We start from the raw sequence: 15,866 nt of genomic DNA, 5'->3' as shown, positions 1-15,866 counted from the left end.
CTAGGAGACTTCTGTTTCATGTTGCATCCAGTATCTCTTGTAGTATAAGCTACCTATTACTTTTTTCAAGTGATGGTAACTCCTGTCTTCTAGCTGAAGTCCATTGTGAGTAACTATATTCTTCCTACTTAAAATTCCTCTACAGTTTCAGTTGAACATGTTCTTCACTTCCTGAGTTAAATTGTGCAGCCCATGAATTACCAAATGGCAAATGCCAACTCTTAGCTCTGTTTTGGATGAGCAAATCTCTCTGAGAAGGAGGAGAGAGGGAATGTTTGTCCCTATAAATTTAGTTTGTAGCACTGTTCCCTACGGCTCTTTATAGAGTCCAATACCTATCTTCATTGCAATGAGAAAGAAATATAGTGAGCAGCATCTCGCTGAAATTTGTTATGTGATCAACTGTCATGAGGAAAGAAAGCTACTGGACTCATGGTCTCATGACAATTTGTCCTACAGCAGTTCTGTGCTGAGCTTTGTGTTATGAAGTCCTTACAATATAAAATGGTTTCTCTCTTTCTTATTTTTTTTTTCTTTCCCACTACATCAAAAAAAAGTACAAAGGAAAGAGGAATGTTATTTTTTCAATATTACATGATGTTTTTCTGTATCTGGCTGGAGTCTTCAGCTAAATAAGGAAGTCATGAAAGCAAGGTAGGGAGTGAATAGACTTCCAGGAAGAGATGTTCCAGCAACTGGATCACTATTTTCATATTTAGGAGACCTCAGTATAAGTTCCTTCTCTCAGGCGAATTTCAGCAGTAGGTAAGCGGTTTCGCTTTTCTGTGCCTCAGCTCCTCAGTTCTACGGTAAGGCTAACAGCATTGCCTTGCTAGAGCTTACTGTACTGAATACCAGCTCACTCTGGTTTCAAGGGGATATACACTGGGTGGGAATCATTGAAGCACTGGTGTTCCTCTTTTTTTGCTGAGAATGTTGGCCTGTGGTTCTAGCAAATGCTTTTCCAGACTTCACTCAGTTCTCACTTCTCTGGTCAGAGTATAAGAAAGGGAGACCCAAGCCAGCCTGGTGGCTCTTCCTCAAAGGACTGGTGAAAGAGTTAGTGAGTCTTTTGGGCAGAGTGGGAGGGTCTTTGGGTTTTTGCTTGCTATTTTTCCTTCTCCACAGAAAATGCTGAAGATTATTTGCATGTGTGTGCACAGTGGGAGAAGATGCCCAGCTGAGATCCAAACACAAATGAAATAGAACTTGCAAAGTTCAAAGATGATACAATCCAAGTTCTTCCTACTAGGAGAAAAAAAGTTCATCTGTTTTTCCTTTAGAAAAAAAAAAAAAAAAAAAAAACAAAACAAAACAAACAAAAAAACCCCACTCATCTTCCTTTTAAAAAATGCATGCATTTGAATCAACACACCGATTTTGGGGAAGGGAGAGAGAGAGATTTCTGTTCCCAAAACCTGTTTTTAATCATCAGATGAATTTTGAGACAACCTCTGAACATTCAGCGCTTGTGGTCAGTTTTCCCCACCCAGAAAACTAGTGGGTTTTGCAGACATTCCATAAACACAGGAAGCTTTGACTGTGTCTCTAACAAATAGGGAGACAGAAAAGCAAAATACACACAATATAAAGGCAAAAGCTAAACTTGCCATGCTAGATCAGAGAAATGTAGTCCAGAAGTCTGTCTCTATAGCCAGAGCTAGATGTTTCAAAGAAAATACCCCAAATCTGTAAAGAACAATTCTGACATAACCTGCCTGTGTTTTAGTTTTCTTTTTAATTATTGATTCTCCTCCCTGAAGCATGGGACTTCATATTCCAAGTCTTTGGTTTGATTTTGTTTCTTTGGAGGAGGGGAAGGGACAGCATAGAGGGCTAAAATACTGCTGTGCAGAATTCCTATGGTGTTTGGATTCCTGATGATCATAGCTGGTCCTAACTTGTATCTGCTGAAGAATTAGCCTCAATTTTATCTGCAGCAGTAAGTTTCATCAATTAATCATGTTTTATCCAAGTTTTCTTTTCATCCATTTTAAAATTTCTGTCTTCCAGCTCTGTACTGAATGTCTCATTTTTCTTTTAACATGAGAGTAGTCAAAAAGAAATTCCTCACTTTTTTCCTGCACTATTTATTATTTTTATATAGCCTAATGTTGTTCATCTCCATTCTAAAATAAACTTATGCTCCTTTCATCCATGCTTTTTTTTCAAAGAGAAGTCTTTCCTTTCCTTCATCTGGTTCTCTCACCAGTCTCTCTCCTCAGCTTTGCTTTTGCCCACTTGCTCACCAGAACTGAAGCCACTAATACAGGTGAAGGTACCCCTTTCACTTTCAAATAGCCTTTTAATATTGTAATTATTTTCTTTTCCATTTGAGTGTTAACCTTTTTAACCTCATCAGCCCAATGAATAGAGATTTTAAAAGAACTGTCAACAGTTGGCCCCCATGAGTAGTTATACTCCGTTATTAATAGGTGAAATTCAGAAAATTTTTTCCAAAGTACATTACTTCTCTCTGAAAAGGAAAGAATTTGCCTGATGTTAGTCTGTCCACTTTTTTCATTTCTACCCAGTTAATATTACAGGAGAGAAACTTTAACTGGGAAATCTTTAACAATTTCTGATGATTTCTGTGAATAAGTTGTCATTGTTGAAGTAGCTGAATCTAAGGTCTTTTAATCATTCTGAATTTAGGATTATGAATCAGAATAATTTCACATTTTTTAGAATCAATATTCTTTGATGATGAGCTTCCTCATTTTTTTAGTCTGTTTTCTAAAATTCTGTTTTAATATGATTTTTCCATTCACAGTCAAACTGGAACACATCATCATTGTTTGCCTGTTTGTCAACAGAAACCCCCATTCCAGAATTTTTTGTTCTGTAGAAAAGTTTCAAAGTAAAAAAATTAATCAAATTGGACAAAAAAACCCAGATTTTGAAATTTCCAGCAGAGTGAAAAAAAATAAATAGTAAGGCTCTTTAACGGTATTGTAGAATATTGGTGGTATTAAAATAACAAGGGAAAACAGGAAGAAAACAGTTTTACTTTGTAGTAATGTATATATATATTCCTGCAGACCTTTCAGATTTCAGTTGCACTGTCCTGTGGTAAACTCCTCTGTAAAAAGTTCAGTTATAATTCCACCAAGAGAGGGCTGCTTAATTTTTGCTTTGGTTTTGTTTCACCCTAACTGCTCTGTGTTAGCAAAAACAAGTTAAAATAGTGTATATTCTATTGTACTTTACAATTAGGAATTAAAATGTCTAAGGTATTGAATCTTTAATCCTCATTGCATCATCTAGAGCTTGTGTTCAGAAAAAAATTAACTTATCATTATTTGTTTTCTGCTGGAAGCTGTTTAATGTGGTTTGGTCAAACTATCCATTAACATCCCAGATTGTTTCCAGTTAAAATCTGCCTTTGGTGTATCCCTACCCCATCCTGCTCCTGCTTTCTCATATTAGCTCAGCCTGAAGTCTGGAAATTTCTATCCCCATGACTAATGGACACTGATGCGGTTCCTTCCTGCACGCTCTGCATCCCCTGCTCCTTTGGGTGTGCTTTGAAACTAGTTAAATAATAAAGAATGAAAGACTCCTGGCCCTCCACATTGTTTTATTAAACTTGCTTGCGTGATAGCTTTAACACTGTACACTCATTTTCCTGTTGCCAACCTTAAGACACATATGATAAGAAATACCTTGTTTTACCAGTCAGTGTAGTTAAATGGTAACATAGTAGATAAGTTGCATATGTTAAAGCGAGTTCTAGCGATGTATGCCAAAACCTCATCTAAAAAGAACTCTGAATCAGCTATTCTCAAGAGAACTGTCAGCAACCTTGGAGAACTCCCTGCTGATAATCAAATGTCATATGACCCCACCACCTACGGGCTAAAATTGATTTACACTGGGTTTTTCAAATCAAAAACTTACAGTGTCTTTGAGTCTTTTATTCTGCTGAACCTTGTTTTGAGCAGTATTTTTGGCTAATTCATATACCGCAAGCTTCTATGGGAGAGGTGATCAACACCTGTAAATGCAGGATGCTGTACTAGGTCATGTGCAGATTTTCAAAGGCAGAAATAGGGTAGTGAGGCCCCTTTTCCACTGGGGGCAGCTGGCTCCCAGTGGAACAAGATGTCTCTGTGCCACGAGTGTCCCTGAACCCAAAAGGGTTTCCCCCAGCCCTGTGTTTTTGCATTGTACTGATGAAGAGCTTGGGGGTCTGTGGCCAAAGATCACCCATGTTGGTGTTACAGACAGATACTGGATCTTTTTCTTGAAAATTAAGGGAGTGGGGATATATATTTTTTTTAATTTTGGCAGGATAATTAGGCGTTCATAATTAAATACAAGATTTTAGCAACTTTGTGGAAGTAAAGGACCAGTATAAATAACTATTACAGCTGTCAACATTTCTATGCTGTTTTTAGGGGATTAATATGCAACCACAAAAATTTGTTCCAGGCAGAAACTTGGCATTAAAAGACGCAGTCCAGGATTTTTTTTCCCCCTTAAATTTGAATTTAATCCATTTGGCCATTTTTAAGTAGGAAAAAGACTTTGTGTTTTTCAAGGTAGAGATTCCTAACATAGTTCTGGTTTCAGAGGGAGTATTTAGGGAACTAACAGGGGCCACAGGACTCTGCCTCCTACTTTGCCCCCATTCTGCCTCTCTTCAGCAAACCTATTTTGTGTTCTTATGTTTTTGCACTTTATCACAGCCTATGATAGGGACAGATAAAAGTATAGTTGTAGGTTTATTCTTCCTCAGTTTTCTCTTTCATTCAATTAGGTATTTGCAAAAGCCCGTAACTGGTTATGGCTATTGACTTTTGATAGTGTTTCTTTGGGAACGTCTGGAAAATCGCGGCTTGGTTATGTATGCTGTCCTCAGTGAGTGCTTTTTATGCCCATGTGTAATATAAATTAAGCACCCCATGATGTCCTGAAAGTCATCGTTTTTCTCCAGTCATCATAACTGTCTTCTGACAGATAGGCTTTCAGCTATTTCTGGAGTAGATGACCTATTGTGAAGACAGTAGCAGGAGAAATTGATCTAGTCCCAATACTCTTGCAGCCATGTTTCTACTGCCAAATTTTTGCTAGTCTGGGGAAGAAAAATTTAGCTTTTACATAGCAAATATTTCATGACTTAATTTAAAATAATAAGGGAACTCAGAAGAGGAGTTAGTAACTCCTTAATTTAGAGAGAGATTAAGAAAAAGAAAATTAGGCAATTTTCTTATAAATTAAGAACCCCCAAATAGAGGGTTCACTCAAGATTTTGTGAGCTGCAAAATGCTCGGCTGTCAGGGAAAATCACTCAGTGACTTGTTCATTTTTCTTTTTATCTTGCGTGTCTAGTTTTGCTTTAAAAATAAGCAATGTAGGTTCTATGCTGAATTCCATTACCGAGTAACATAAACCCTGAGATTTTTTTGTAAGTTCAAACAAGAAATGTGCCACGAGCTAACAAAGAATCCACTATTCTGGGTCTGAGTTTTGCATCATCCATTGCCTGTGAACTTACAGTATTACTTATTACTGTATGCTGTCTGTGGTGCAAAATGGGGTTCTGTTGCCCTAAAATCTGAGAAAATGAGCACTGAGGGATGAGTGCTCATATTTGAATCATAAAAGAGGAAGAGCAGTACTGCAATCCCTGTTTTACTGAGACCCAGAGTGAGTGTGTTTGCTTTGTCAGAGATTGCTCAGATAGTCTGTGGCAAGGCTGACCAGAGTCTGGCCTGGTAGTCTAATGCCTTGTTAGTCTAAGCCTCTTGTCACCAGCTGTATTATCTTGAAGACAAGACTGTTAAAGGAACTGGTGTGATTCCATATGGTTTCTAGTTCCAGTGATTTTGATGATACTTCATGTTGATGTTTTTAATCTTTTAGTAACATTTTCTCCCTCTTCCTTTGATACTGATGCTAAGATGGGCTGTACAGATTGCTGGAAATAACTAGGATATGTCCTTGATAGCAAGCAGTGTTGTGGAAGATGACAATATACTTAGTTTGTGTACAGTTCTCACAGTGCTTCACAAATAGCAATTTTTTAAGTGGTTTCAAACTTTTTCACAATATACAGACTCGGAACTAGAGGCACAAAGCAGGTAAGTGACATGGCAGAGGCACCGACTGCGAATCAGTGACAATCTCTGACTCAGAATAGGGTTCTTTCCTTCCTTCTTATCGCTGCAAATGTTACTTGAGCTTTTATAAAACTTCTCTTTTAATTAAGAAAATTATGTACTATTTTTAGAATCCAATCCCTCAAAACAGTTACATTTGTCCTAGTTTACCGTATTAAAATTTAAAGAACAAGATTCAAAGCTCTTTTGAAGCTTGCCATTTTCATTTATTGAATAAATTACTTATTTAGGGGAAAAAAAAGCCCAAAACATTCTCCCCCAACCATTTTGTCAAAATACTTGAGCTCAAGGTCTTCATGCTTTGAAAACCAGTTATTAAACAAAATAAACTATGTGTTGGAAGGAGTGAAATTTAAAGTCATACAAAGTTCAAAAAGGATAAAAAGAAATACAAAGAGCTTATTCTCAACACCAAGGTCCTACACTAATACTGAGAATTAATTCACCTCAGATTGGAGGTAGAAGAATCCCATTGGTTTTGTTTTAAAATATATTTTTCACTAAAATTAAATATCCTATACATAACACTTCAGACTAAGTTATCTTTTATTCTTTCTATTTTTAACATACGGTGCAGGAGAATATTATCTTCCCTGTTTGTAGAGCACTCAACAGCCAGAACTTGGTATTTTTCTTATAGATTCATCCTGAGGTTGTAATTTTGCAGAACAGAGGAGGTCCTGCAGATACCCTGTTTAATTAGAGAAAACAATGATCAGGTCTACTCTGCAGAGAAGAGCCCCATATTAGCAATCCCAGCTTTAGCTCCAAGCAACCTGCTGGTTCTACATTGGGCAGCATAATATCATGCAGAGATACTAAGCAGAGTTTGGACCTGGCAGTGCTGTAAGTGCTAATTAGCCTGTATACCTTGGTGTACTAGTGCAGCTAAACTTCTTTCAGTTCTAACTTGGTTAGCACTTGCTTGGGGATTTTTACAGGGTGCTCATTATACGATACATACATGCCCAAAGGGTCTGCAAAGTGTAGCTGGTAATAAGTGATGCTGTGGGAAGGGAAAAAAAAAATAACAACAATACCAGTAAGTTTTAAATATATCATTGCCTTGAGTACAGGAAATGCATTTATACCCTGGAGTATTATAGGAACAGGCATGTATATCTTGCTTTATAGCAAAGTAGTTTGAAAAGTACTTAGTGTGAACGTCATATGTGATGTGTACATTGTACTTTTCTGATTTGAGCCATTGTGGAAAACAACAGAATGACATTAATGCTCTGCTTTTGTGAGGAAAATAATGTGTGAAACAATTCTATTTTGTGCAACAGTCCTGACAACAGCACAGTGGGTTGCTTTTCTAATAAAGTTAAGGTTTATCTGCTCAGCATCAACCCCAACATTTGACACAGGATTTATTTCAGCAAACCAACAGATCTTAAAACACAACTCACCTGTTACACACTCAAATTCAAATATATTGGTAAAATGTCTAAAAACTCACTATTTTTTTTCCTTAGTGTTTACTTGGCATCAGTGTGCACGTTACATATCTGCTCAATGTTACCAGTTTTATTAATAAAAGCAGGAGCGATGAGTGAACGCTGGCCAGATCTTGCCTTGAAAACCATTCAGGTTATCAGGGGCAACAGCAAAAAATAAAAGCTACCTATACAAAAGTTGAACTGGCAACTTGTCAGGGACCCAAAAACTGCCTCTGTTTCACACATCTTGGACTTGTAGCAGTTGTTGGTTTTCAACAAGGTCTTTAGAGGGAGTAGCTGTTGGCATGCAGAATCTCATTCCGTCGGTGATGAAATGAGTCAGAATGTGCAGTTCCACTCATCTCTATAGCCCAGATGAATGAGTCCAGAATATCTAAATCTCACTAACTCTGAGCAGTTGTATTTTTGAAGCCTTTACTCTAGAGATGCATGCTAAAGAAGAAAAGCTGTGAGCAGCCTTCAGCTTCATCAGGATTTGTGTTTGATACGCTGGTGTCAGAAGTAGAACATAAAGTCATGCAGCCTCAGTTAGAAATTATTATCCTTCCTCATAAACAACTGAAGTGAAATTGTAATCAACAAAGTAAAACTTCTGCAATAAAGGCCACTGGGGAATTCTGCCGCTGCTTAAACTCACTGTTGGCTGCACTGGAAAAGTGTGCAGTTGATTCTTTGTAAAATGTTAACTTCAGCCATGAACTTTCAAGAGTCACTCTGGCAGAGGGCTCTAGCAAAAGTCTAATTGTTTGCTAAGCTTGTTGTCCCTGTAGACAAATGAATGCTAAAATAACTTCTAATGAAACTTTAGCTTCTGGCTGGCTCCTAGCCTGTTATCCAGCTGTAGCAGCTATGCCATTTGAGTGCCAGTTTTCAATTCTACTTGAGTAACAATTCATGCAGACCATGGGATGGTTGAGATGGATGTGAAACACATTGACATGCAGAGGATTACCGCTTCAAATGGTTTTATTGTTAGCACCTGCAAGCTGATGTTTTGCTAACCGCTGTTACAGTGCCAGTGATTAGCTGGGAGAGGTGTGACACCAGGTTCTAGACAGATTCCAAAACAATGTGTTGCTCAGTAAAATTGATCTGGAAATTTGAAATACGGATGCCATTTTACCTTCAGAATGAAAAGGAGCTGTGAGTTCTAATGATCTGCAATGATCTTAGTGTTTGAAACTGCCACCTGCATGCTGAAATATGCGTGATGTGGTTACTGCATCAACTATTATAGTACCTTTGCGATGGGCATGCAGAGGATCTTCTCTCTGCTATTACCCAAGGGCAGTTGTATGGCAATCCCATGGCAGTCTTGTATCCAACATTCTTGTGGAGATTTCCCAAGCAAATGGAAAGCTATTCATTTTGGCATCATGGTATGTAAGATAATTTTAACTAACTCTGAAGAAAAATGGTATTCTTCATGGAATTCAACAACTTGTTATATCAGATACTCCCTTTGCATCTGGTAATTTTGTTCTTACATTGGGACATAAAAGTATGTCTTCTGAGGTTTGAGGAAGTACATTCAAATGAGGATTAATTCCAGGAAAATTATCTGGGAATTTATTTTTTCTATTTCATTGAGGCAGGGAGGAGCATGTAAATGTAAATTATACAGACCCATGAATTCTGTCCAAACAGCTTTCCACAGCAAAAATAGCATGAAGACTAATGGGAACATCAAGTAAGCTCTTCAACTAGAAAAGCATTAACTGCCAAGTAATTAGTGAAAGGTTTTAGGGTTACAAAGAAAAAGGATAAGGAACTAATGAGAGGACAGATGAATATGTATTTGTTATTCCAGTGGATTGGATTTATTGTGTTTACTATTGCTGAAACTCATCTGTCATGCTAATAACATGTCAAGCTGCCAGCTGAAAGATCTCAGTGGTATGAAATAAATGTTTGCTATCAGGGAGTATAGGAAAAAACAAGCTAAGGTTGTGGGATACATGGAGATAGGTGTCGGAAGGATAGAATTGGCACCTGGGCTACACTCTTATTTCCTGAACTGAGACTAAGCACTTTCACAGTTCTCTTGCTGTGGCAGCAAGTTTCAGGCTGTACAAATATAAGGCCTGAAGTGAAGGGGATAAAGTATTATTTGTTCTGCTACATGATGAATGATAGTTTATAAAATAAGGCTGAATGCACCTTTCTTCCCTTTCTCTCCTCCCAGAAAAAAGACTCAGAACAGATTAGAGAAAAAAACTTCTCTAGGATTCAGTAGACAATTTTTCTTTTCTTTTTTGAATTTTTTTTTTGTTCCCCAGTGGATGTAGTCTTGATGGCAATAAGAAAACTTTGGCCAGACCTGGCAGGGTTAGCTGATGGCAAAAATTTACACTATTTAAAGGCACAGTGAGTTAGGTTCTCAGGATCTTCCCACCAGAAGGGTGAATATTCAGATCAGATAAGAAAGTTTACTGTCTTCCAGAAGTAACCTCTGTACCTTGTAGGCTTATATAATGCATTTTGACAATTTAATTACTCGTTTATTTTCTTGAGCTATACACAGTCTTTGACTGGAATGGAATAATTGCTGAAGATCAAGTGTAATGATAACTGTTTGCTATCAGAAAATATGTTTTTCCCAGAGCCAGATTCACACAGCAGAAATTCCCCATGCTGGTATTTCTTGGTTAGGAATCTCTGAAGACTTCTATCTAGTTTCCTAGGTCATCAGTCATAGGCAGGTAGGTTGAATTTAGGCTGCATGAATGTGGACATATTTTCCTACACCTTGTCCAAATTCAGATGGATGGCTTGTTGTGTGACAACTGAGAACCTCCACAAAACAAAAACTAATTCCTGGCAGGAGAGGAGTGCTCACATATACAGCCCAGAAGCTTCTGCTGATTCACTTACTGGAACAGCTTTTGCTTTTCTAGCCTTCTGTGCTGCAGGAGTTGCTACTGCTGTACTTTCCCTGCTATGAACTCTGCAATATGATTTCAAGACATTTGTAAAACACTTTCAGTTTTCTCAGCTGCAGCCGAGAGAAGGGAAATAGCTGTCTGCCCTGATATGTGTCTACAGCATCTGCCTCTGTGCTGTTGTGTGAAGGGGTGGACATCAGAAATACTAGTAGGTTTTTTGTCTCCTTTCTTCCATTGCTGCTCTGTTCTACTATTTACTGTCATCACATGTTACTGTACCAATAAGATCAGTAACATAAATCTGTTAAGGATGTGTAATGGTAACTGTTCTTTGTTCTGCCAGGAAAAAAAAGAATGCCCGACAAAACTGCAAGGCTATACTTCAGTACAACTTGTAATCGTGTAGATGTGGCAGTAGATGTTACAACGATAGTGTATTTATCTATATATAGCTCAAAGCATTGGCAAAAGAACTGCTTAACAAGGATGGAACTGTGTCTTTTGAAGGTATAGGCCACCTTGTTGTCCAGGTCAGTGGGTCTTTCTACAACTTTTTTCTCACCTTACAGTCAGTAGAACTGGGTCTGATATAATTTGTCCTAGTGTAAATCAGAGGAGATGCATGAAATGTAATGCAATTTCTGCACCAGTGTAAGGTTATGACTGGGCTCTTTCACCAGGAGAGAGTCACTTCCTTTTGGATTTGTTGATTCACAGTTCTTTTCAGTTTGGTATCTGGGTACACTTAGTTTTAGTCTTTCTTTTTTCTTCCCCCCACATTACATATTACTTGCCCTTTTTTGTTACTTGTCTTCTTCAGCGTTTTTCTTTTCCTTTTCACAATAGCATGCTTTAAATCAAAATGGACTGGGTGTTTTTTGCCAAGACTATTTTTTTAAACACCAGATTACTCTAGTCAAATTCAAGTAAGTGGCTTCAGTATACACTTCACTGAGTGGAACATAAATCCAACAATGTATAAATAGAAGCAAACAGTTTTAAATTATCTATTTATCTTTTTTGGCCTAAAATTCTCTGAAGCTATAAAAAGAGGGATGTGGGAAAAAAGCTTACCAAAAGTGATTTTTTTTTTTTGTCTTTCCATTACTTGTTTTTTGTTTATTTTTTCAGAGAATTACATTAGTCATTCATAACTACCAGCTAAAGCAAATCTGATTTAAAAAGGAAACACAATACAAAACCTTGGGAGACTTGTTTGCTCAGCTGAAAAGTAGTGAGTAACAGAAGTGTAATTAGGGTGAAAGGAGTCTTGGGGTGGGGGGGGTGGGGGGGAAGACAAAAAAAAGACCTTCTCAGAGCTATTTTAAGATCTTAGGTCATGAGTTAGGTCATGAGCTTCTTAGCATTTGGTGTGGTATCTGAGTAGACCCTTGGATTATAGATCAGGGCAGGTGCAGAAGACTGTACTATAAATACTTTTACCCTTAAGGAGTTCACAAATTTCTTTAATGACAAACCAGACAGAAACATATTAGTTCTGAAGAACTAATAATCTAAATTTTAGAAGAATTTAAAGCTTTATTTTCCAACAAGTCATCCCATAGTTCTTAATGATAAAAGCTAAAATGCTCTTCACCGTTACCTTAGAAATGTTATAGAAAACCTTTTACAGAGTTACAGCATGTATTTATTAAACATGACTGGCATGTTCAGGGATATTTCTGTACTTATTTGCTGCCTACTGGGCTGTGCAGAGAACTGACCATCAGGATTCTTACCTTCTATTTTAGGGCCTTCTCTTGCCTTATGGCTGGCACATATATGACCAGTTCCTTCAGGGGAAGTTCTGCCATTTATATGCTTCTCGTGGAAATACTGTCCCTCAGCTCCCTTAGCACAAAGCTGTCAGAGATCCTTACAGGATAAAATACACTAACTGTAGTGGTAAACCCTGCCTTATTTCATCAGTATCTATTGCTTTGTTTGTTTTCCAGGTGAATACAGATGTTTTCTATTTCCTCTTTTTTGATGATAATGCCATACTTGTGTTGCTGCTCCCTTTGTCTAAAATGAACCTTTCCAGTTTTACAAGGGCTGCAGACGTCTCAGAGACCTTAGAGAAATTAGTTTGTATTTTATTTATATTTGCCTCCCTATGAGGGAACACTCCACTTTTCAAATGACACCTACAGGCCTATGAGTTCACTCTGACCTAATTTGAATCCTTAATCATCTTTTAAGAGGCATGTTTTCATAGAACTGGCAGAACCAGTTGTAGTATAGTTAGGTGTCATTTCCTGCATATTGCTTATGAAAAAAAAAAAGAGAGAGAGAAGAAGAAAAAGAAAAGGAAAAGCAACTGCAAGGGTATGTTTGAAGTTTTTCCAAATGAATATATCCACCTACTCTCTTGTCTGTCACTGTTACCAGGATCAACAGTGTGAACTCCCTTTGACCAGCCCAATCCATGCAGAAAAAAATTAGGTCCTTCTCAAGGCAAATTTCTGCCCATGTCAAGGGGTATCTGACATGACAGAAGCATCATGATATAAACAGGTTCCAGCCTTGCTCTGGGAAATGATACCATATTGTCAGTAAGCCTGAAGTGCAACATCACCTACTTATAGGAGGAGTAGTGAATTTCAAAATTAGTATATCCTTCTCTGGTTTGTTGTGTTGGCCGTCTTGATTTTCTGAAGAGCCTGATGAAATGAACAGAATTCAAAACAAATGCAGTAGGTACTCCCCAGAAGCAGGTAAAACTGCTGCTAGGGAGTTCCTGCACCATTTGTCAGTGGGACAGATGAGATGAGATAGCAGCTGTGGTAAAAACCAAAAAAAGCTAACAAGTAACATTACAGAATTGGTATTATGTCAGAAAAGCAAAGTTTGTGCTGCCTTCTTTCTTCACTATGCGAAAATAATTTCTATACAGTCTTTCTTCACATATCAATTAAAGGGGGAAAGACTATACAAGCTATTTGATTTCCAAGCCTATCTTAGCCAGCTGGAACAGAAATTTCCAAGCAATTGAAATTGTTAATGAAAGGTATAGCAAGCATGTTTACACGTGTCTGTACTTTTCATATTCTCTCTGTGAGGGAGGAAAAAAAAATTACATCATCATCCGCCAGTTCAGCCCCATGGATACAGGGTCATCTTGATATAGACAAAGCTTATTAATTGGACATTTTCATGTAAGTAGTGGAACCTCAAGATCTTGGTTTTCTGTGGAGGGGATAGCATCCTCCAGGTATTTTTTAAAAAAACTTTTTACTTCCTTTCCTTCTCCCCATATCTCATACTTTCTCATGTATCCCAGAGGCTCCCATGTCATGGCTGACATTCTTTTAGAAGAATGGAGCTGCACAGGAATTCTTTAAGAGCCTATCAGCACCACTCCTAAATTAGCCAGACAGGATACTGTTTGTTTAATTTTGCAAGACATTTGCTTTCCCCAAAGCCAGACAAGCTACCTCAGTGAATTCCCAGCCACGATAGTCTACACTTTTTAAGGAATTTTTTGTGGCAGAGGCTAAGTTCTCTTAAACTAGGAGCAAAACATACTGATATGTGGACACATATTTAGCTAACGGTCACAAGAGGATTCCAGACGCCTTTAGAAGGCCTTGAACAGAATAAACAAGAAGACAAAAAAAGAAAGATGCCAATTAGAAGAACACAGGTGCGCATTCCACGATAAAGGGAACTTGGCACAACCAACCTCAATTCGGCAGTTTATCTTGACCAATTAGACTGAGACAAGTTTCACATGTTTTAGTTAGTATAACCAATTATGTCTTATGTTTATGCGCATGTACAGTGTTGATATAACCAATCATTAAGTGTAACTAGGCGTATGGACAGCATGTGAATAATGTGTGTAACTAAAAGTAAAATAGCTAAGCGCATGTACAGATTTAACCAATGTATAAAGTTATGTCTGATGCTCTAGTAAAGGGTCTTCAACTATGATCATATTGATCTGTCGTTGAGTCCATGATTATGCTCCCGCACTGATACATTTCATAATGCAGTCAGGTTGTTGAACAACATGTAACTATTGTACTCTGTTGTCTGGTGTTTTTAAACATTCCGTGACAGTGCAATGCTGTTTATATTTTGGTGGGTTTAAACAGTATTTTTTTGGAACTGATGGATAGGGATGAACGAACAACATTGTATAGGAGAGAGATAATTTCACCCTCTAGAAACATTTTACTTCATAATTTTTACTATTATTACTATTATTTTACCATTATTGTCATAGGAGTTTGGTTATGAAACCAGTGCAGCGAGAAAGGAATGAAGTGAGAAATCATCTTTTCTCTAAGTAGGCATAAGGAAAGCTTCTACTTTGCCAATGGTCTTCGGTGCTCTCTAGTAGCAATGCACAGGAATCCCTGCGCCTAGCTGCAAGCCTCTCTGAACTTTGTATAGTTCATAGCTGAATTCAGAGTATGGCCTTTCTCAATAGGGAAAGGTAAGGTAACTGTTAGTCTGAACCCTGATCAGCGGGCTTTGCTATCTTGTAGAGCTGAAGCTTCGTGATGCAGCTTGTTTAAGCTCTCCAGGAGCTGGCTTCCAAGGCCTGCTTTATCCAGCCCTTATTGCCCTGGCAAGTACAGCAGGCCGGAAGCCGTAGGACATTCCCTCCTGCTGCAAAGTAACATCAGTGCAGCTGATCCAGTGACAGCACCAGGGAGGAATTTACTGCTGCATGTACTCAGCGCAGACAAAGAGGCTGCTTAATTTTCTCTTTGTGCAACCCAAATCCTGTGGGGCTCGCGCACATCCATGTGCTTTCTGCACTGTACAAGGGAGCGTGCGTCGTGGGGACAGAGCGTGTTGTGTCTTGCTCGCTGTGCTGATGAGACTGTGAGAGACCCGCCAGGAGCGAAAATAGGTCTTCACTTAATTATATGTTATTTCGTTAATTGTCTCTCTCTCTGCTGCCTGTCTCTCGGCATTGCAGGCGGACAGTGCAAGCTGCCTTTCCAGCCAGTTTCTCTGTCCCAGCTTCTCCTGGGCTCCATCCCTCGCAGCTCTGGCTACTCCCAGGAGGGCAGCTGACCCGCCACTGTCCCAGTTGAGGGGCACTGTAACTCTCCTCTGCTTTTTCATTTCAGTTCAGTGTTTGCTCCCCTTGCATGGGCAGCAACGAGGCGCATCTCCCTGCAAAGCCAGAAGTCCCGGTGAGGTCCTTGCAGAGGAGGGCGGTAGACATGGGAAGCGTTGGCAGCCGCTGGCAGCTCTGCCCTGCCGCGGCACCGCCTGGGGAGGAGCGGAGAGCCCTCCTGTGCCCCCGATGGACACCTGCCCCGGGGCTCTGGGTCGCACCTCAGCCCCTTGCCCCTCGGTGTGGGTCTCGGCGGAAGCTCTGCCCGCCCGGCCAAGGCCTCGCCGCGAAGTCCGGTCTTCGTGCTCGGCGC

Source organism: Accipiter gentilis, chromosome 10 (assembly GCF_929443795.1).
Source record: "Accipiter gentilis chromosome 10, bAccGen1.1, whole genome shotgun sequence".
In the NCBI taxonomy this organism is placed as follows: domain Eukaryota; kingdom Metazoa; phylum Chordata; class Aves; order Accipitriformes; family Accipitridae; genus Astur; species Astur gentilis.
The sequence above is the reverse complement of the archived record's forward strand: the minus strand, read 5'-3'. Positions refer to the sequence as shown.